Genomic DNA, 21,962 nt, shown 5'->3' on the forward strand with positions numbered 1-21,962 from the left:
ACCCACCACAGACAAAGACCCCAAAGGCATAAGGGGGTTCCTACCAAGAGAAAACAAAAGGTATGAGGTCAGAATTGTCGAAATATCAAACCCCATCCAAAATACTTAGAACAATGCCTGGCATGTAATACACGCTCACGAGATGCTAGCTATTATCACTATAATTCCACATGCTTTCTCAACTTACTCTGTAGGTTACCAGAAAAAAATATGAGTTTTGGCTTTAACTTCTTTACCCAATGTTCATCAAAAATGCTCTCTATCTCCAAAAAGAGATAGATCTTTCCAAACTGGCCCGGGAGAGCTCTTGAGATGAAGACCACGTTCTGGTCATCTGTTGGCACGGCCCGGACTTGGGTTTTTCTGGCAGAGCCAGCGAAGGCTCCAGCAGCTCAACTGTTTTATCCCTTCCATAAAAGGCCACTCTGCTCTCCCCTGGTAAGAAGCACATTCAACACACAGATCCCACCCTAGGAAGATCCAGAGTATATCCCACGATTCCCGAGGTATACGATGTCAGCAATGTTCCCAAAATTTTCCAGATACATGAACCTCTGCAAGTCAACAGTCACAAGGAGAAATGGGACAGATATTTAAGAAACAGACACAACTCACACACAGTGTGGCCAGAGTCCCTGCTATGCACTGAGTGCTGCCTCTTCAGTAGTGAGGCAAGGGAGACCTGCATGGGGTGGGTGGGGGGTGGGGGGCGGCCGCGGTGAAAATGCAGCTGCACCCCGGCTCCTGGGCGCCTCTGGCTCAGAGGCTCGGCGGCCTTCTGTGGCGGCCAGGCTCCCACCACCAGCTGTCCTTCGCACAACACAACAAAATCACTGTTTGGGAAGATGGGATTTTCGGTGCCGGGTTCTGTATCCATGAAGGAGCCTGCATCTGTCTCAGGGGCAGCTTCCTGAAACAGCTGCGTGTCCGGGGGCCCCCCGCAGCCAGGATTTGAGATACAGGAGAAAGATAAATGAGACACCAGAAGTAGGAATTCAGGAACAGTAAAAGCAAGAAGGAACGAAACTGCTTCTCACTCTTACCCCACGGGAGTGGACTCTTCCTACTGCTCCCCACTAAGGAATCACACCCCCAGCCCCACTGACAGCAGTCTCTGCTCATCCATGGGGGATATACTCCAGGACCCCCAGTAGATGCCTGGAGCCACAGACAGTACCAAACCCTACATACAGCTGAGCCTTGAACTGCGCGGGTCCATTTATACACGGATTTTTTTCCGACACAGTACAGTACTATGTATTTTTTCTTCTTTTGACTTATTTATCTTGAGAGAGACACAGTGTGTGTCCATGAAAGCACGCAGGTGCGCACCAGAGCACGCAGGTGCACACGTTGGGGGAGGGGGAGGGACAGAGGGAGAGGAAGAGAGAGAATTCCCAAGCAGGCTCCTCGCTGCAAGGAACTCCAAACTCACGAACCCACAAGATCATGACCTGAACCGAAATCAAGAGCTGGACGCTTAACCAACTGAGACATCCGGGTGCCCTTTTCTTATGACTTTCTTAGTGACATTTTCTTTTCTCCAGTTTATTGTTAAGAATACACTTGGGGCGCCTGGGTGGCTCAGTCGGTTAAGCGTCCGACTTCGGCTCAGGTCACGATCTCGCTGTCGCTGAGTTTGAGCCCCGCGTCGGGCTCTGTGCTGACAGCTCAGAGCCTGGAGCCTATTTCGGATTCTGTGTCTCCCTCTTTCTCTCTCCTCCCCCGCTCATGCTCTGTCTCTCTCTTCTCAAAAAAAAAAAATAAATAAATAAACGTTTAAAAAAAAAAAAGAATACACTATATTACATATAAAACATACAAAATATGGGTTAATCAACTGTTCATACGATCCGTAAGGTCAACAGTGGGCTGCAGGTAGTTAAGTTCTGGGAGAGTCAAAAAATTACATACAGATTTGACTCTGTGGGGGTCAGTACCCTTAACACCTACACTGTTGAAGGGTCAACCATATACTGTGAATTTTCCTATACATGCACACCTATGGTAAGTCTGATTTATAAACTAAGCACAGTAAGAGGCTGACAACAATAACTAATAATAAAAAGAAACAATTTAAACAGCATACTGTAATAGAAGTCATGTGAATGTGCTCTCTCAAAATACCTTCCTGTACTGTATTCCCCCTTCTTGTCAGGATGTGAGATGATACAATGCCTACGTGGTGAGACGAAATGAGGTGAAGGATGTAGACATTGTGACACAGGGTTAGGCTACTACTGACCTTCCAACGATAGGTCAGAAGATCATCTGCTTCTGGACCGAGGGTGACCAGGGGCTACTGAAACTGCAGAAAGCAAAACTGAGTAAGGGCGGGGGTGCGGGGGTGGGGGGGACCACCATACCTTCCCCGGCCAACCCAGGCGTCCTCCTGGCGTCTCCACCTCTTTACTGACAGCTCTGCTCCGCCACGTCAAGTGACCATGGTATCTAAAGCTGATGCTGGTTACCCCATGAGGAGATAACCAAGGTCATGTGAGCTGGCCCCACACACGTTCTGAAAACTGCACTTGTTTATAGGCAAGAGGATTAAAACGACCCGTCAGGGGAGGGAAGGGGGCAAACCCTGTACACAGGGCAAGCGAGCACTGGCAACACAGCATAGAGGCCTCCCGCCAAGAAATCTTTTGCTCAAATATAAAGCAGAAATCTCTCACCAAACGCCAAACCAGCTAACTATGCCAAATGCCACTTATGATCCAGTGACCTTGAGACAGTACTCAATTTTTCCAACGTTCTTTACATGAAAGGTTAATGTTATTGGGGGGGGGGGGCAGTGGGAGAGACTAGAGAGATGGACAACACGGGACCCCGGGAAGACCCCCATACTAAATTCATATCCAAGCAAAGCCTTTCTGGCCCGCCAAGAATTGTCTGAGGTATAGGGTTTGTGCACAGAGAGAGGTTTCGAAGGGAAATCTGGATTAAAAAAGCACTCAGTTTTCAGATGCCTAAAGCCCAATCAGAAGTCAAACCACCCAAACACAACTTCCTATGACCATTTCTTCCATTTCTTGCCCCACTCAAAGTCAGAATTTGAAGACAAATTAGGTACAGCTCCAGGGCAGAAGGGCTCAGGCAGCAGGGAGCCGGGGGACCATATTGGGATCATCCTCCGTAATCAGAGGGTCAACTTGACAATGATAGCACTGGCCGCAAGACACAGAAAGGAGGAGGGGAGAGCCGTCAGCACCTGAGCCTGTGGCTCCAGGCAGTCTAAACTCTGGACAGCTATGCTGCAGAGAAGCTCTGCGAAAGGAGATTCTCTCTCCCTTGCTCCTCTCCAAAGCCATTTGTCACAGCCCCTAAATAACCAATCCTCCCCTCTCAGCAAGCCTGGGCTACTCTGGTCTGGTCTCTGCCTCAGGCACTTGAGCCTTAGCAGCAAGAAGATGTTTCCATTTGGGAGAGCAGCTACCGTTCCTAACCTTCCGCTCACAATCGTGCCGAGGTCAGGGAAGATACACCCCTCCTACGAAAACTGAAGGTAGTTGTCCAGCTTAGGAACTAAGAAACCTGGCTCAGGGAAAAGAGGGATATTGTGCTGCAAGGGATTCCAAGAATATCCTCCCCGAACCATCCATCAAGCTCTTCTGGAGAGCTGGGGTGTTCAGAAGTGCTTTCCATTTCCCCATGTGTTAGATAAGGGGGTGGGCCTTGGGTAGACACACCCCTGGCTGGGTCACCATCTCCTCTTAAGGAGTCCTGGTCTCCCTAACCCCAGAGTGAGTCCACACCTGCCACAGAGAGCCGGCCGGAGATGGTGATGTGCTCCGGAGTTCACATACTCACACGTGCATTAATCTTTCTCCAGATAGCTGCCTTCATGTGGGGCGATGAGCCGGGCTCAGTCCCGCTTGGAGGCTGCTTGGAGCCTCTGAGGCGGTCACTCCAGTTTGGTTGGCAGTGTTGGGGGTGGGACAGGGGAGGGGGAGGAGGGGGAAGAGGAGGAAGAGGAGGGAGAGGAGGGAGAGTATGATCCTCTATTTTCAAGCCCCGCCCCTAAAACCAGGGAGGGAAGCAGCGGAGTTGCCCCCGTGGGCAGGCTCCAATCTATGGGTACTACAGAGCCAACCAGCTGCAGAAGGAACTTTGGGGAACGTGCACATCAAACACACTGGGAAAAGGAGGGGAAACCAACACGGGTAGAAGTGAATTGGTCTCCTGCCAAGAACTTTGAATGGTACTCCCATCAGAACTAGAACATAACAGGGGGTGGGCAGGTTCATGGTCCCTGGGGAAAGACAGGAAGGGAAACAGTAAAAGCCAGGTTGGCACTGGAACAAAACTCACTCCCTAGCAGGAGAGGGGACAGCCCAGCTGTCTGCAGGGCAGTGTCCATATGTGGTCAGAAGCAAAACGCTGTCCCATTACACCTTTGAGGCGGACAGCCCACCAAGCTCTAACCTTAGGTCAATTTTCACACGCTTCCCCGGCTGTGCCTTGAACCCTGCAGTCTGGAGCATGGCCATTTCTACCACTTTGTAAGTTAAGGTCTCCCACTCGAGCACTTGATGACAGGCAGAAAGGGAGTGGACTCTCTCTGGCTGTGTAGTACAAGCTAATCTGTGACCAAGGGTAGAGCAGAAGCCACAGATGACAGCCCCTCCCACAGGGAGGGAAGAGCTCCTCCTTCGCCGGAGCGGAGCACAAGGCTGCCACGGAGAGGTGCTGTTCAGCGACAGAAATATGAGGCAGGAGGGACGGCCACCAGGTACTTCCTCTTTCTCAACACTGGCCCACTGGCTGACGTAGACAGCCTCAGGAAAGCCTGCAGAACCTCGGGTGGCAGCGATGGCCCGTGAGTCATTCCCCCCAAAGAAAAGGGAAATCGGTCCTGACCCCAGGGCCTGAAGAAGCTCCAAGTGTCCTTGGCCAGGCTGCTCCGAAGTCAAAGCCAGAGTCATCCCACCAGGACTACAGCCTCAGCCTCCTCTCCACCCGCACCAGCACATAAAAACACCAGTCCAGTCTCTCCCTCTACAACATGGGGTGGGGGGAGCCAGCAGTAATCTCAGCAGGGCACCCAGCACTGGCAACAGGAAGTGACGGCTTCAATTTCAAATCGTATGTATACGTATGTATATACATACAACTGATTTTCAGACTAGACCCACACGGTTTCTGGATTTTTCCTTCGGCTGCATAATGAGCTGGCTGGCTCCCTTTCCTTACCTGCAGCTCCAGCCTGGCCCTCGTCCCTTCCTAGGGTCTCACTCTGGGCTCCAGCCAACTGTCTTCAAATGTAGAATGTTCTCTCAGACCTCCAGGCCTTTGCTACAGCCTCCCACCGCCTGGGACACTTTCCATCCATCATCCACTCCCATTCTTCTTCCTGGTCAGCCTCGGCTCACACATCACTTCCAGAGCTTTCCCTGCTCCATCCCTCTGACTTCACAAGGTCCTTGTCACAGAACTTCAAGCCTCTTGGTGCAAGGACTTCACTGCTTGGGGAAGGGCCTACTTCACAACTCTTGCCTTGTTCAGTTATGCAAGGCTGAGAGAGCGGCCTGAGGGGGAAATTCCAGGACTGGGGTCATTTCTGTGTCCTCGGTGCCTAGGCATACCCGGCACCTAACAGGCTCTCCGTAAATGCCTTCCTGATTCACGAGGAAAAGTCAGGGTCAGGGTCCTCTTGCTTTTTCCGGAGTCTCCCGACCTGATAGCTCTTAGCACACCTGGGCTCCAACCCGGGTCAGGACTATAATGCTGGTGCCCGTTGCTTTAAATCCGTTCCCTGCGGCCTTCTGGCACCTCTGTGGCCAAAGTCTCTGGCAGGATTTCAGAACTCATCTCCGCTGTGTGGAGCCGGGGCCTGCTGCCCTTCCACTTGTCCTTTCCCGGCCTCCCTTCCGCCAGGAGGTCTGCAGGTTAGCCCCTACACAGGCCTTCCATGGGAATGCCTCTGAAGCAGAAGCGACGCGGGTATACTGCCAAGGTCCCCGGGAGGGTGACCCTAGACGCGGCCCCCCGCAAACAAATGATATTACCCTGAGTGAGTCATTCATCCTCTTGGGATTTGTGTTCCCCCACTTATAAAAGGGAGGGTCTGCCCTGTGGAGGCCTGAGGGCTTTCGGTGCCTCTGTGCTCGCAGGCCTTCCAGCCCCATCCCTGAGACTGCAGCAGGAAGTGGGCATGGTCCGCACGTCCTGAAGACGACATCCTGACCTTGGCTTATATCGGCTCAAGCTACCTCAGTCTGGCTCCTTAAGTCAACCTCATCTAATATGCCTTGGACACCAGGCTCACACACTGGAGAATGTCTCCTGCCTAGGGCTGAAAACAAATTCAAGTTAACCCAGGTGACTCCCCCAGACTTAGAAACATAGTGTGCCCTAGGGAAGGACCCTCTCCCTCCCCCTAGACTTCATTTACCCACAATTTACAAGCTCCTCAACCCTCCCAGCCTCTTTGCCTACCAGGAGCGTGGCTACAAGGCACAGGGAAAGGCACCATGACACAGAGTCTATTTCCAGCAGGCCCCGGGTGTGAGCAGTGCCGAGGAGACACAATGATGGTAGGTGTGTGGCACCCCCCTCCCCCACCCTGCAGCCCGATCCCCCACTAGCCTGATTCCTCTGGGAGCTCCTGGGTGGGAGCTCCCCACCTGACTGCCAGGGCAGGCGCCCCATGAGGAGAAACTGGCTTGGCAAAGCCCCCAGGCAGCGGTTTCAGCCTCCCAGCTCAGAGTAAGGGGAGGGGGAGGGGGGCCAAGCAGACCGGTCGAGCAGGTCCAGATGCCACCACCCTGCGCGGCTAGGGCCTTGGGCAGGGGCTCCAAAACAGAAGATTCAGAAGTCAGGTGGAGATCTCACACTGAGTCACAAAGACCAGGGAATCAAGAAGAGAGGAGAAAACGGTCTTCCACCATCTCATCCTTGCCCTGCCCACATCGGTCCTGGAAAACACTGCCCGGATGTCATAGCTCTTGGTCAATTCAGAAAAGCAACTGATCTGCCCTGAGACGCTCGAAGACAAATCTGGGTTCTCATCATCACCGGGCGCTGAGGTGGTGTGAAATGAGTTCTTCCTGTGCCACGCTCCTGCGCTTTTCTCCCACTATAAATAACTCCAGCCTTCTGATACGGACCGCATGACCTGTCCAACTCTGGACAAGATCCCCAACACTCAGTGTACCTCTCTCTGTTCAACCATCCAAAAGAGGGGAGGATGAGGCCAACTGAACCAGAAGCCCCTATGTAGCCAGAGATGCTGTGTGTCAGAGGCAAGAACGGAGCTCCCCCAAAGCCAGGAGGGCCTGCTTCCTGGCTCTGGTCCCTGCTTCAGGAAGCCAGACAGGGTTTCCTCGGCAGCAGGTTCTCCCCATGCACTTTCCTCTCTGGGTTCCTAACACAACCCAGTAACAGAGTTAATTTTCTCCTCATCCCCTCGTCCTGAAAAAGCTGTTCTCTGTAGTCATTATTACACCTACTAAGACACAAATGAAGACTTGTGACTTCTGTGTCCAAAAACCAGACAGAGAGAGGTCGGATTTACAAATCAGTACGGACACACGCTCCCAAGGGTAGCTGTAAGTAAATAATGCCCATTTTATAATTTTTCTGACTTTTTATTTCACAATTGAGAGATGACCTTGCACGAAGCACTCCAAGACTCTGGGGGAAGAGGGTACACAGAAAAGGATAAAAACAGCTCAGACTTCAAAAGAGCTGATTATCTAGTAGGAGAGATAAAAAACACAAATCACAGTCCAAGGTGGGACCAAACCCAAGAACTAAAGTTAACAGTCCACCTAATCCCTCCAATTTACTAGAAGTCTGTGACTTTTTTGTTTTTTTCCTTCAGAAGAACCACGGGTGGAGAGATCTGAAGATCCCAGGTCTCACTTCTAGCGAGGCTCACGAGTTCTGCCAGTATCTATCTAAACCCTGGGGCTTCAACGAATGGGGATGCACCCCCATTGAGCCAACTGTGGGGAGTCATGCGATGCTGGCATTAAGAGGAAGCCAACCCAGCGAGACTCACTGAAAAATAAACCATTTAGCCTCCCTGGTCTCCTCCCCATCTGGAAACTAGGGGCAGGCCTAACAGACAAGCAAAGGTGATGTGGGAAGAGAACTTAAACATAAAGTCAAAAAAGCTGCTCAGGACTCAGGTCATGGAAATGAAGTGAGAATAAACCCCTAACAAAAGGACAAAAGAGGGTGCTCTTGGGGAAGACCTGGAAAGGATTCCTCAAACTCTGCATCTAGAACCCCCATGACAGTGCTGTGAACAGGGAGCACTTTAAATATTTTTCCTTTTATTTCTCAATTGTTGGTTGTCAAGCCTGATCTCCCCTCCCACTCAATCAGTGCTATAGCTCAATGCACGCTGATACTGTTTTCTTTTTAATGTTTATGTATTGATTTTGAGAGATAGAGAGCAAGTGAGCAGAGGATGGGGCGGGGGGGGGGGGGGGAGAGGGAGATAGGGAGACAGGGAGGATCTCCAGCAGGCTCTGCACTGTCAGCATAGAGCCTGACATGGGGCTCGATCCCATGAACCATGAGATCATGACCTGAACCAAAATCAGAAGTCAGATACTTAACCAACTGAGCCACCCAGGTGTCTGGATGCCAGTTTTCAAATTGTATTCTCGCCTATCAGGCTCCCAGAGGTTTCAGAGCTCTTTAGGAAGATAATAGGGAGGAACAAATACTCATTCCTGAAAGTACTTGTAAAGAAATGAAATTTCCTAAGTGATGAATCACTGAATTCTACTCCTGAAGCCAATACTGCATTGTATGTCAACTAATTAAAATTTAAATAAAAATTAAAAGGAAAAAAGAAAAGAAAGAAAATTCCCTAGACAGAGAAAATTCTTTGCCATCAAACAAACAAACCGACAAATAAACAAAAAACAGAAGTCAGTCATTTCAGGGCCTGGGGATAAAGATTAAGGCCCAAGTTCTCCTCCACTGAGGGGAAAAACAATTCTAAAGCCAGTTCTAACTTAAAAATGGGAAAAGCTGGTAAGAAGCTTGGTCCAAATCACCTCAAAAGAAAATCACTTCCTGAAATTAAAAAAAAAAAAAAAAAAAGTAGGTGAGGAGGAATGGGAATTGGTTTGTTTAAAACCTTTCCTGTATGAACATTAAAAGAATTTTTTTTTTTTAAAAAAGGGCACCTAGGGGCGCCTGGGTGGCGCAGTCGGTTAAGCGTCCGACTTCAGCCAGGTCACGATCTCGCGGTCCGTGAGTTCGAGCCCCGCGTCAGGCTCGCATCAGGTTCTGGGCTGATGGCTCGGAGCCTGGAGCCTGTTTCCGATTCTGTGTCTCCCTCTCTCTCTGCCCCTCCCCCGTTCATGCTCTGTCTCTCTCTGTCCCAAAAATAAATAAACGTTGAAAAATAAAATAAAATAAAATAAAAAATAAAAAAGGGCACCTGGGTGGCTCAGTCGGTTAAGTGTCCGACTTCGGCTCAGGTCATGATCTCAGTCCATGAGGTGGAGACCCGTGTGGGGCTCTGGGTTGACAGCTTGGAGCCCGGAGCCTGCTTCAGATTCTGTGCCTCCCTCTCTCTCTGCCCCTCCCCTGCTCATGCTCTCTGTCCCAAAAATAAATAAAAAACATTAAAAAAAATTTTTTTTAAACCTTTCCTGTATAGTAGACAGCAGATTAGCTACACAAGACTCTCCTGGAATGGTTCACCATGAAGAATATTATTATGTGGGCCTTCTGGATGTGAAACCGGGAGCTCAGCACCTACACATTTATTACTGAGCAAACCCTCACACCAGTCATGACTACGGTGCGCCCTCAGTGTCTGACATTTGTCATCAGGGTGGGTTAACAGTGCAGACTTGGCAGTTGGCCCTGTCGGCTGTTTCACAAGCAGTTTCTGTGGTTTCAAGGAAGGCAGGGTGTTTGCTTTTAGACGCTATCTTAAAAATATATTTCAGAATAGAGTTCAACCATTCCAAGACAGGAGGGAAGGACAAGCAAACCAAATAAAGGAATCTTGTTGTACCCAGCAGAAAGGAAGCACGCCGGAGACACAGGGGGAGGAAAAGACCTATTCCCCACGTGCCCCAAAATGGCAAGAAAAGCCAACTTAGTGCTTACTACCAGGTTAGACAATAGGGACATAGAAACGGCACTAAACACGCGAGATTCATAAAGGGAAATCCCTCCTCAGGACTTCATCTCTCCGAAATAAACTTACCTAGCTCAAATCTATTTGTTTATTTAAAAACAAAACGAAACCCAACCACCCTAACGGTTCCGCATCAACGCAAAGGACTGTCATCTAATCAATTAGCAGCCACACCTCTCTGCCAGTGTGATGTGGTAATTAAGGTAGAGATTTTTCTTCCTGGGAATACAAGTATAGAAAGGCCGAGCCCCTATGGACCTAACCCATTACGACAGCCTTTCTATTAGCAAGAAAACACTGCCATGCACTCTCTAAAGAATACCTACCTGTGTGTGAACAGCAGCTACCTCTGCTGAGAGATAAAAATGTGCTGGAGATGGGATGTGGGGAGGGGGAGACCACTCATAAGAAAGCTGACAGGCTTTGCTTCTTGAAGTCATTTACGTGGACCTTGGTTTTACCCCGTAACAGAAAGAAAGTAATTGAGAAATGGCACGCAACCGTGGTCTTGGAGAAGCGAATGAGGTCTGAACACAAATACACTCCTGGTCGGACTCCCTCTCTTTCTCTGCTAGGGCGGCAAGAAGGGCACAAGTGGGTAAGGACAGCGGCGGCCACTTTACTCACCCCACGCTGGCATCTTAAAATAGCCTTAAAATTTCAGCACTTTGCTAAGAAACCTCAAAACGTCTGACGGGCACTACCGTTAAAAGAAAAGGCACCGCTGTCCGGGGGAGACAGGCAAGTGAATCAAACCATAAACGCATAAACTCAAGTGAACTAAATTCCACAGAGGGGCACAGAGCAGTCGCTCTAAGAAACAGCAGAGGTCCCGGAGATCCAGAAGCAGAGCTGGGGAGAGGAGGGAGCCAGACGAAGACTGAACAAAAGCAAACAGGAAGTAGTGGCATATAAAACAAGCAGTGGGATAAAGAGGCACAGCAGGACTGCCAGAGCTCAGCTCCCAGGATTGCACTGGCACGTCCCAAATGCACACAGCAGCCTGGTACTACCAGCTACGGTGCTCAGTGCCCTTGGCAGTCAAGGCTAAAAGCAAGTGGCTCCGGGCCTCTGTGTAAGTGGCACGTAGACGGTTGTAAAGGGAGAACATTATTTTCGTGATAAAACGTACACAGTTAATACCCATGCACAACAGCTTTTTTCTTTCTGGGGGGAGCAGGGGTGTGGGAGCGCATACAAAGAGCATTCTAGGATCCCAGCATTTCACGGGTGCTACAGAGTAGGGCAGTCAAATCTAGGGATCAAAGCCGTCCCATGCTACGAGCTCAGTACTTACTTGTTAGTTACTCATTTTAGGTCTCAGAATTCTGGCTTTTCTAAAAACGGTTCTTGAAATTCCGGAAGATGAGAAGAGATAAAGAGGGCAATCAGAAGCGAGGGTTAAATAATAAAGTTTTTTAAAAAGTTTCCCATAGCTCTTGTAGGCCAGGGGAGGTGAGCCTGGCCAGCTGCGTCTGTACCCCTAGGGCCACGAAGGGCAGGAAGAAACAACTAACTCTTGAGCCGGCCCCATGCTGACTAGGAGCGAATCCTAAGGTATCTATCTGTCTCCTACTGCCCAGAACCAAAGGATTTGCCACAGTTAAGAAAGTCTTGCTCTGACACTGATGCCCTCTGGACCACTTGGGTTTGTAACAAACAAGCTATTCAACATTTCTGGGCCTCTATTTCCTCACCTCTATTTCCTCTATTTCCTCACTAAGACCCACCATCTCACACAGACTAAATGAGTTAATCAATGTAAAACAGCTAAACAAGCGTCTGGGACAAAGTAAGTGTTCAATACGTACAGGCTATTATTATGTCCACAGCTAACGACGCCAGCCTCAGAGCAGACCGTGCCCCGTGAGTGACAACGGGCAGGGGTGGTCGACCCTTCAAGTACTCAGTCCATTCCCTTTGAGAGTTCCCCAACCACTTGGAAGACTAATGTACTAGAGGGCCGTCCAAGAGGCACCGTTACTGAGTCGCTGCCTTAGCTAATAGAGTGAACAAATCTCCTTTGAAAGCAAAAGTCTATCTTCTATACAGACCAGCGGCCGAAGAGAGAGAGAAAAGCACATCAAGTTCAATTCTGGAATTGGAATGAAAGCCACATGTGAATCTGAAAAGAAATAAGCTTTGTGTAAAAAGCAGAGGATTATGGGACTGCTGAGTGATGGGGAATGGAGCTATAATCCCGCAAGTCTATCTGTAGACTCAAATTGATATAAGTTAAGCACCTGATTAAACAGTGTTTTTTAATGACCCGATGAGAAGTGATTCTGAACAAATGAGATGAATTTAAAAAGATTTGCTTAAAGCTGGTACAAGTAACTATGAGAGGAGGCCCAAAGGTCTACCACTAGCGGTCCCAAGGGAAGCCTTCCAAAGTCAGAGGTTCCATGGACATTGGAGGGTGAGTGCAAGCAAAAGAACAAGGCTGAGAATCGTAAGATACTTTAAAATTTAAAAAAAAAAAAATTTTTTTAACGTTTATTTTTGAGAGACCCAATGTGGGGATAGGGGTGGGGGAGGGGTAGAGAGAGAGAGAGAGAGGGAGACACAGAATCTGAAGCAGGCTCCAGGCTGAGCTGTCAGCACAGAGCCCGAGGTGGGGCTCAAACCCACGAACTGCAAGATCATGACCTAAGCCAACATCTGACGCTAACCGACTGAGCCACCCAGGCACCCTACAAAAAATATTTATTTATTTTGAGATAGTGTGTGCACATGTGCCGGTTGGGGGGGGGGGTGCGGAAAGGGCGTGGGGGGGAGGCGCAGAGAGGGAGGGAGAGAGAATCCCAGACTCTGCACTGACAGTGTGGAGCCTGACATGGGACTTGATCCCACAATCCCTGGGCCGAAATCAAGAGGCAGCCCATTAAGCATCTGAGCCATCCAGGCACCCCCATAGGATACCTTAGAAACTATGTATCCACTGCTATTTGACCTGTCCCTTAAAGACTCATCAAGCAAAGTTCACACTGTTACACACCAAATCTGGGGGGGGCGGGGGGGGGGTGGTGGAATTAAGCCTATCTCTGTTAAGTGTCAGATGTGGCAGCATGTTTAAGAAACAGGGCCAACAAGGAGTTAAGCACAGAAGAAACAGGAACAAAGTGTGTAGGCTCTGCAGCCACCCAGGGAACAGAATGTTGGGTGTTCTGGCCACAGTGGGTGACTGGAGCCTCCCAGCCTTCAGCTATTCCAGGCACCAAGGTTCTTCAAGGATAGAGGCTAAGCAAGCTTTGCAGTTTTCAAATTTGGAATTGACCAATAGCCAATGCATAAGCTTAAAAAAAAAATCCGTCATAATGAAATCCAAGTAAGCCAAATGATCTTTTTAATGGGGAAACAAAGGCCAATGTTCTATATTGGAAGGAGGAAAAAAGCCAACTTTGGTCAAAGTCCCTCAGGTCACTGAGAACCAGCTTCCTCAGCTAGAATGACTGCAAACCAAGGCAGCAAGTACCTTCCTGCAGCCCAGCCAGGACCCTGGGAATTGCAAAACAAAGGCTCAGTATGAGGTCATAGCAAGTAGCCAACCAATCAAGAACAGGGATGATCAAGCCCAATGCCGGTCTACAAAAGATATTCTCACACTTCTGTCTGGAAACCCTTTATACTCTGAACTACTAAGGACCTCAAATCGCTTTTCTTTATGTGGGTCTACACACTGTATTCTAACTAAAACTTAGAAAATGCTACATTGTCTATTAATTCATTTAAAATAATATCACTAAGCCAATTACAACATAATCTTAATAACTATATTTTCTAACATATCAACTCAATACATACCATCATAGGAAAACCCAAGTGAACTTTTAAAATGGAATTAAAGCTACAACGTGGATGAGCCTTGAAAACATTAAGTATAATGAGCCAGACACACAAAAAACAAATACTGTACGATTCAACTTACATGAGGTACCTAGAGTAGTCAAATCCATAGAGACAGAAAGTAAAATAAAGGTTAAAAGAGACTGGGAGAGCGGGAGATGGAGAGTTACTATTTAATTGATACAGAATTTGTTTGGGATGATGAAAAACTTCTAGAAATAGTAGATGGTTACATGACATTGTGAACGTACTTAATGCCACCCGACTTAGAAGATAAAAATGGGGGGTGGGCACCTGGGTGGCTCAGTCAGTTAAGCATCTGACTTCGGCTCAGGTCATGTTCCTGCGATTTTTTTTTAGTTCGAGCCCTGCATTGGGTTATCTGCTGTCAGCAGAGCCCGCTTCGGATCCTCTGTCCCCCTCTCTCTGTCTCAAAAATAAATATAAACTTGGGGCGCCTGGGTGGCTCAGTCGGTTGAGCGAGGTTGAGCGACCAACTTTGGCTCAGGTCATGATCTCACGGTTTGTGAGTTCGAGCCCCGCATCAGGCTCTGTGCTGACAGCTCGGGGCCTGGGGCCTGCTTCGGATTCTGTGTCTCCCTCTCTCTCTGCCCCTCCCCCACTCATGCTGTGTCTCTGTCTCAGAGACAAACATTAAAAAAAAATTAAAAATAAACTTAAATGAAAATAAAAAGAGAAGATTAAAACGCTAAATCTGATGCGTGTATTTTACCACAATGAAAACATGGGAGTTAAAGCACCAGGCCATGAGAAAATTTTAGGTTACCATAATTAGGGAACATTCTATAAACTAACCAGTACTCTTCAAAACTGTCAACGTCATAAAAGACCTGGGAAGATTAAGGAAATGGTCACAGACTTAAAAAAAAAAATTTTTTGTTTAATGTTTATTTTGAGAGACAGAGAGAGCCAGCATGAGCGGAGGAGGGGCAGAGAGAGAGAGGGAGACATAGAACATGAAGCAGGCTCCAGGCTCTGGGCTGCTAGCACAGAGCCTGACGTGGGGCTCGAACTCACGAGCCGTGAGATCATGACCTGAGCCAAAGTCGGACGCTTAACCGACTGAGCCACCCAGGTGCCCCGAAATGGTCACAGATTTGAGGAGACTACAGGACATGACAATTAAAGCCCGTACTGGGTCCTGGAAAAGAAAAAGCACATCAGTGGAAAAACTGATGAAATCTGAGCAAGTTCTGTACTGTGGTTGATAGTATTATACTGAGGTTAATTCTTAGTTCTGATACGTGTTCTGTGGTTATAGAAGATGTTAACGCAAGGGGAAGCTGAGTGAAGAACGTCCAAGCACTCTTTGGGTTAGCTGTGCAACTTTTCATTTAAAATTATCTCAAAATTTAAAAAAGATAACTGTTTAAAAAAACTTACAAGGTCAATGCTCTGTTTTTGAAGAGAAAAGGAGCCAACTTTGGTCACAGTTCCTCAGGTAGCTGAAAATCCCCTTCCTCAGCTAGAACAACAGAAAACCAAGGCAGCAAGTGCCTTTTTGAGGCACAGCCAGGACTAGGCAGGGGCTGGGAACTGCAAAATGGTTTCTTATGAAATTACCAATAAACTGGCCAACCAAAGCCAGGGAGAATTCATCCAAGTTTTGTCTACAACTAGGATTCTTCTGCTTTTTGGTTTCAGAAACTCCCTGCAACTATTAAAAATAATTGAGTCCCCAAAAAGCATTTGTTTATGTAGATTATATCTATTAATATTTACTGTATTAATAAGAGAAATAGAGAAAAGATAATAGAGAAAAGAAAATAAGAAAAAAGATTTAAAGATGTAGCCATTCATTTAAAAGAACATAATAAGGGCACCTGTGTGGCTCCGTGGCTTAAGCGTCTGACTTCAGCTCAGGTCAGAACTCACTGCTTGTGAGTTGGAGTCCCACATTAGGCTCTGTGCTGATCGCTGGGAGCCTGGGGCCTGCTTCAGAACCTGTGTCTCCCTCTCTCTCTCTGACCCTCCCCTGCTCATGCTCTATCTTTCTCTGTCTCCCGAAAATAAACATTAAAAAAAAATTAAAAATAAAAAATAAAAGAACATAATAAACCCATTACATGTAAACATGAGTTACTTATTTTTAATGAAAAAACTGTGTTTGCCAAACCACAATTTCACACATACCAAAGGAAGTCCGCCCCATGAACTGATCTCATAATCCAATCAAAACACAATGCCAGGCAAAACCCCAAAAACCCCCATGCTAAAAAACTAAAGAAAAAAATGACAAAAAGGGGGGGGGGCTTAAAAGAGAGGAATAAAGAGAAAGAAAAATGAGAGAAAGAAAAAAAATTAAGGAAAAAGGCAGAAAGGGAATAAAAGGAACCACTGATAAAACAACAACAAACCCCCATGGGGCCAATGCTATACGCATTAGAAGGAAATAAGGTAGCTTGGGTCAAAGTCTCTGAGGCCCAGACAGGGACGTATGGCAGCCTGAATGGTAAACAAGGATCCCTATGAAGTCACTGCAAGTACCCAACCCAAGACGGTCAATCGACTCAAGTTTTGTCTACAAACAAAAATTTTCTCACTTTTTGGTCTCAAGAACTCTTTACGCTCTTAAAAAAAAATTACTGAGGACCGCACAAATCTTTGGTTTACGTGGGTTATAGTTATCGACAGCTACCTTATTAGAAACTAAAATGGTGATTTAAAAAATATTTTTATTAATTCATTCAAAACAATAAACCCATTACATGTTTATACAAACAACCTATTTTTTTTTTTACAAAAAAAAAAAAAACCCCGTACTTTCAAAAACAAAATTAAATTCACGGCAAAAGCTGCACTGTTTTACACTGTTGTACATCTCTTTAATGTCTAGCTTAATGAAAGAGCACCAACTTCTTATATCTGCTTCCGCATCCGATGTGTTTCAATCTGCTGCTCCAGTTGTAAGATATGAAGAAAAATCTCACTTCATATAGACCTGTGGCTGGAAAATGGAGTGTAATAGCTTTTCAGAATTTTCTTCTTTGACACCAGACCCAAACTCAAAAGTAGTAGTTTTTAAAAGCTAGTTGCAATCTGCAATTTTATCAATGAATCTTTTCTTTTTAAGTTTACTTATTTTTTTACTTATTTGTTCTGGGGCCGGGGGGAGGGGCAGAGAGAGAGAGAGAGAGAGAGAGAGAGAGAGAGAGAAAATCCCAAGCAGGCTCCACGCTCTCAGCGCAGAGCCCAACATGGGGCTCAATCTCACGAACCGTGAGATCATGACCTGAGCCGAAATCAAGAGTCAGACACCCAACCGACTGAGCCCCCTAGGCGCTCCTATCAATGAATCTGCTGTGTACTTTTTATGTTAAAATACACCGGTCATCTTGCACTTTGAATGGCTCTTTTACCTACTGGCAATCTGGGAAATATGCCTTCATTGAATTATACAGAATTTCCAAATATTGACATTTCATACAATATCAAAAGATCACATTCCACTAATTTTACCACTGATCTCGTCAAAAACGTCTTCGACAAATCCAAGTTTTTGAAAATTCTCATTTTTGCTTGAAAGCTTGACTTTTATCCCTGGCAACGGTGACAGACTCACTTCGCTCACTTGCAAGAAAATGTCCACTAAATACTCAAGTGTGAATAACTGTAGTTGATCTTTCAAGTTAAGATGATGATCCATGCAACTGGCTCAGCTCCAACACACTAGTACGTTTTCTCAAGACCGTCACTGTACAATGGGATACGGCACCAGTGCCCCATAGATACTTGGCGTTTCATCACTCAAAATATTAAAGAGACTTTTATTAGAGGGTTGAGACTTAATAAAAATTAATAATTTTTAGGACACACTCAAGTGAAAATGCCCCTCCCCTCCTTAAACCACAAGTGTCTAGCAGGAGAGAAGTTCACGACTACGATCGCTAGCAGAGTTCGGTGCCACTGCCTCGATTTACGTTACGCCGCCAGCGATTTTCTCTGCCATTACTTCTGTGCAACAGTGCAAACGGAAACGAAGTTCTTCCAGGATGAACCATGAAAGTCAAGAGAGTTATTCAACCCGTTGCATATTTATCGCTACTCGCGTTCACTGCTGAGCGTTCACGTAAAGGAAAATTCTCTGAAGCGTAGTTGGTGCTGACACAAGTTGAGCCACGTCTGTAAATCTCGTTTGTAAGGCAAAAGTACAATTCTGTAAACAAGATGTGAACTCAGTCTTCACATTCGTACCTAAACCTTTGATTCGACGAGTCGTGGTACACACAAAGCGGCACTGCCCTGCATTTCACGGACTCTCCACCCAGCGGGCGTTCGGCAACGTCTGCCGTTCAAGACCTTCTTAGTCTCTCGGCTACCGAGTGGGCTTTTCCAGCCAAAGAACGTCCGAACTTGTCCTGTAAGAGTCAGTGACTTTTTTTTCACTTCTAGGTTGAAAAGCTGGAGCAAATTTTGGCTTTTAAAGAGCTCATGGTGTATACACCAAAAGTTCTCGATTCCTTTTTCTTTCAACTTTGAATGATCGGTCTTGACGTGATGATGCACCTGAACTGGCACTACAGCACTACCTGAACTGTGTTCGGTTGCGTAAGACGTAATAAAGTGCGTTATTAACATCTATAAAGCTGAGGAGAAGATAGCTCTCGCTACAGTGTCATCTCTTCTAATTTCTTATTTACGGTTTTGCCTAGACTCTTCAGACTCCTCCCATTCACTTGTTGATATGTCCATTTCAGTAAACAGAGGTTGCAAGTCTTCTAATCTCCCTTTTTAAAGTCAACAATCCATCCTTGAATATAAGAGAAATATGATAAATTTTCCTCTATGTTAGAATAAAGTGCTAAAGTAAGTTGTAAGTACAATTTTTAAAATTAGAAGCTTTCCCGAAAGTTTTTACGAGTACGTTTTACAAGCTGCACTTACTTCTTATTGTGTTTCCTCAAAGATGCCAGGAAAATGGTGGGATATCAAACTAATGATTTCCAGGACAATAACGAGGTTTACAGGGCTTAGAGCAGGCACAACTGAAGGAAGATAGTAAGAGTCCCGGAGAAGTACTGAAAACAAACTGAGCGCATCACTGAAAACATCTCTATTTATACCTTAAAGGACTACCTTAAAAATTCTAGAAAACACAAGAATACAAAAGCACACATTTCATTAGCCAAGAGTGATGATGTCAGCACACATCATTCAGCCTCTGGAAAACTCCACTGTATACGGACAGAGCCAGAATGGTAAAAAGCAGATACTGCGTTCATGTTCTGATGAAACTCACTTTGATTTCGTGTACCACTGAATGGACCTCAGGGAGCCCCAGGGTCCTCAAACCACACTTTGGGGACCACATTCAATATCGCACTGCCAAAATTCACAAGTGCCACCTCAGATCCCTCCCAAGACAGGATCCAGCGTTACAGCATTCCGGATAGGCCAGAGGAAACGGCCCAGAACTGGCTCAGACCCTATCACCAGGGAAACTAGGATGCCGACCCTAATAAGCTGTCAGATCGCCAGGCCTGGCTTTACTAAGGAAGGTGGCTCCAGAGACATAAAAAGAAAACGTGTGCTAAAGCTGCAAATCCCTAACTTTACAGAAATCAGAGGAACAGGAGAAAGGACTGGGTGGTACTGGGATTCTATACACGAAGGAGATCTCAGACTATCAGAACTCCTCTCCTGAGCCATGCCACAAAAGAGGCATAGAAACAGGTAAGGCAGAGGGGGACAGAGATGAAAACCCGAGATGGACAGCGGTAATGAAGGAACAGAGTTCAAAGAAACCAAACAGAAAAAAAAAAAAAAAAAAAAAAAAAGGAAGTGAGATAAGTCAGCAGAGAGGTCAAAAGAAAGAGGAAAACACAGTCAAAGAAACATTCCCTGATGAGCTGAGGCGACACTGTTACCTTTCTCCTGGGCTGCAGTTGCAGTGTGAAAAAACTAAGCAAGTTACTTGCTGTTCTGACCAGGCGCTCAGGCTCTAGGAGCCGCAAGAGAGACAAAGATAAACAAGGAACGAACCGAGACCAAAATCTCAGCCCAAGATTCAAAGTCCACAAACTCACAGGGGCAGCCGAGAAATGGCTGTGACCCTTCCAGGCCTCACAAAGGGGAGGCTTTCTTCTCACTGCAGAGAAGCCAACAGAGATAACAAGGGCTTGCCCCTGAAGGCCTCTTTGCTAGTGAAAAAGGAACCTAAAATCATTAGCTGCTAAGTTCCCATGTGGTCTTTAAGAGAAACAGGGAGCTTTCTTTCTCCTGTTGCCAAAGGGTAAATACTGCACCTGAAGAAAGGAACATGGAAAAAAATCCCATGCGATCGGCTGGATCCCAGCACTCAGAAAAAAACCCATGGTCTGCTGACTTTGGATCTGGATCCTCCCTTGATGAGGCCGCACACACACCACCACCACCACCATTACCATTCACGACACAGAAGTATGGGCAGGTAGAAGGTAGTGTTTTGGGTTGTTTCGTTTTGTTAATCAATAAAATCACCTGATATTGATATCTTGTAAATAAACGCACCCCCATTTTTTAAAATGATCTCAATAGCACATAAACCTTTCCAAAAGCATTCTATTCAGATAGCTGGCTAGCTTCAACAAATAAAGTAAAATAAACAACCACAAATTTTTTTTTAATGCTGGAAAAAGCATCTGAGGGACCCTAACGACTAAAAGAAACCAAGAATTCTTTCAATCAATTACAGAGAATTTCCAACGCATACTGACCTGGAGTTGTATGGTGTTCAGAGAAAACCCACCAAGTCGCTCAACTAAGAACGGTGATCATGAGGATTGTTACATCCTGCCAGGTGTTGTTTTAAAGTGTTTTATAATCGTTAACTTCTCTGATGCTCACAACAACTATACCTACAAGATAGGGACTATCATTACTCCTTTTTTTACAGGTGAGCTAACAGGCCTGGAACAATTAGGTAAGCCCAGGGTCACAGTAGAGGCTGACCAAGATTCCAGCACAGGGGAATCAAGCTGCAGAGCCTGCTCTAACCAGAACATACCACTTATTAGACGTCCCCAAGTGCTGGGATCTCCTTTCCACTCCGCCATAAGCTCAACTCAATTAGAATGCTATTGCTAGACCAAGCAGGCCTATGGGGCCCCACTTCCTGTGACTACAGAACCAGTCATTCAAACACTTGCGGGCCCAAACGAAGCAGCAAGTCACAAGCACATCCAACACCACATGCAAAGACACTCGGATGATGGCCATCTGGCGGGGGTGGGGGGGTGGGGGGGAGGGATAGGGGGTAAGGGAGGGCCAGCAGATCCTTGGGTCTAGAGAAGGTGCAGGAAAAGGAGCCCCCCTTTACACAGAGTATCAGTAACCAAAACCCTCAGTGAAATGGTGCTCAAGAGAAGCAATGAGTAGATCATTGTAGCAGTGACAGAAGCAACCTGCCCCCCAAGGGCAAGGGCAAGGACAAGGGCTGGAACTATGTTTGCAGGTGGTTTCACTCATTAATCACCAAACTTTCGGACACGGGAGTTTTCCGTTTACTGGGGGACTGGGAAAACAATCCTGCTGTATTAGTAGCTCTGATGGTCAGAGGAGCCTCAGAATCCTAGGTCTTTCCCCTGAGAAAGGCTTCCTGCTGCTGTTCAGGAAGTGCCAGCACGTGGTGACTGATGACTCCCACCTTTCCTACGGGTACCTGATCAGGAACACACTTAAACTGTTAACCTCCTGAGCTGCCAAAGACCAAAAACTATTCTCTCTCCTTTTTTCTTCCCCAGCAGGCCTGGACAGACAGTCCCACTGCATCAAGCCAAAAGGACTGGGGCCTCAGTGGATTTAGCAGCCAGATCACAAGAGCCAGGAGTCAGTTCCCGATCCATAAACCACAAACCCAATCGCTTTTCCCTGGCCAGGCTGGAGGGCCTTTGGCCAAGCTGTGACTTGCAAAGGGGGTCCAAGGAAAGGAGTTGTATCTTAGAGTTTCCAGTGACAGGTGCGGAGGACAAAGTTGCCTTGAACAGCACTGGGTGTA

General features: G+C 46.9%; 1 protein-coding gene across 7 annotated transcripts in view; it reads right to left on the reverse strand.

The window, feature by feature from the left end:
• The window catches only part of MARK2 (microtubule affinity regulating kinase 2), a 58,398-nt gene that overhangs the window by 29,694 nt on the left and 6,742 nt on the right, over nt 1–21,962 (reverse strand). The window contains exon 1 of one of the 7 annotated variants that reach the window (XM_086677100.1): nt 3,814–3,838. The exons of the other annotated variants lie outside the window; for them this stretch is intronic. The gene's annotated coding sequence lies outside the window, so the exon portion shown is untranslated. Of the gene's footprint in view, nt 1–3,813; nt 3,839–21,962 lie in introns of those variants that run through there. 7 annotated transcript variants of the gene reach the window in all.

This window comes from Puma concolor, chromosome D1 (assembly GCF_028749965.1).
Source record: "Puma concolor isolate L17-30 chromosome D1, mPumCon1.1.hap2, whole genome shotgun sequence".
NCBI classification, from domain to species: Eukaryota; Metazoa; Chordata; class Mammalia; order Carnivora; family Felidae; genus Puma; species Puma concolor.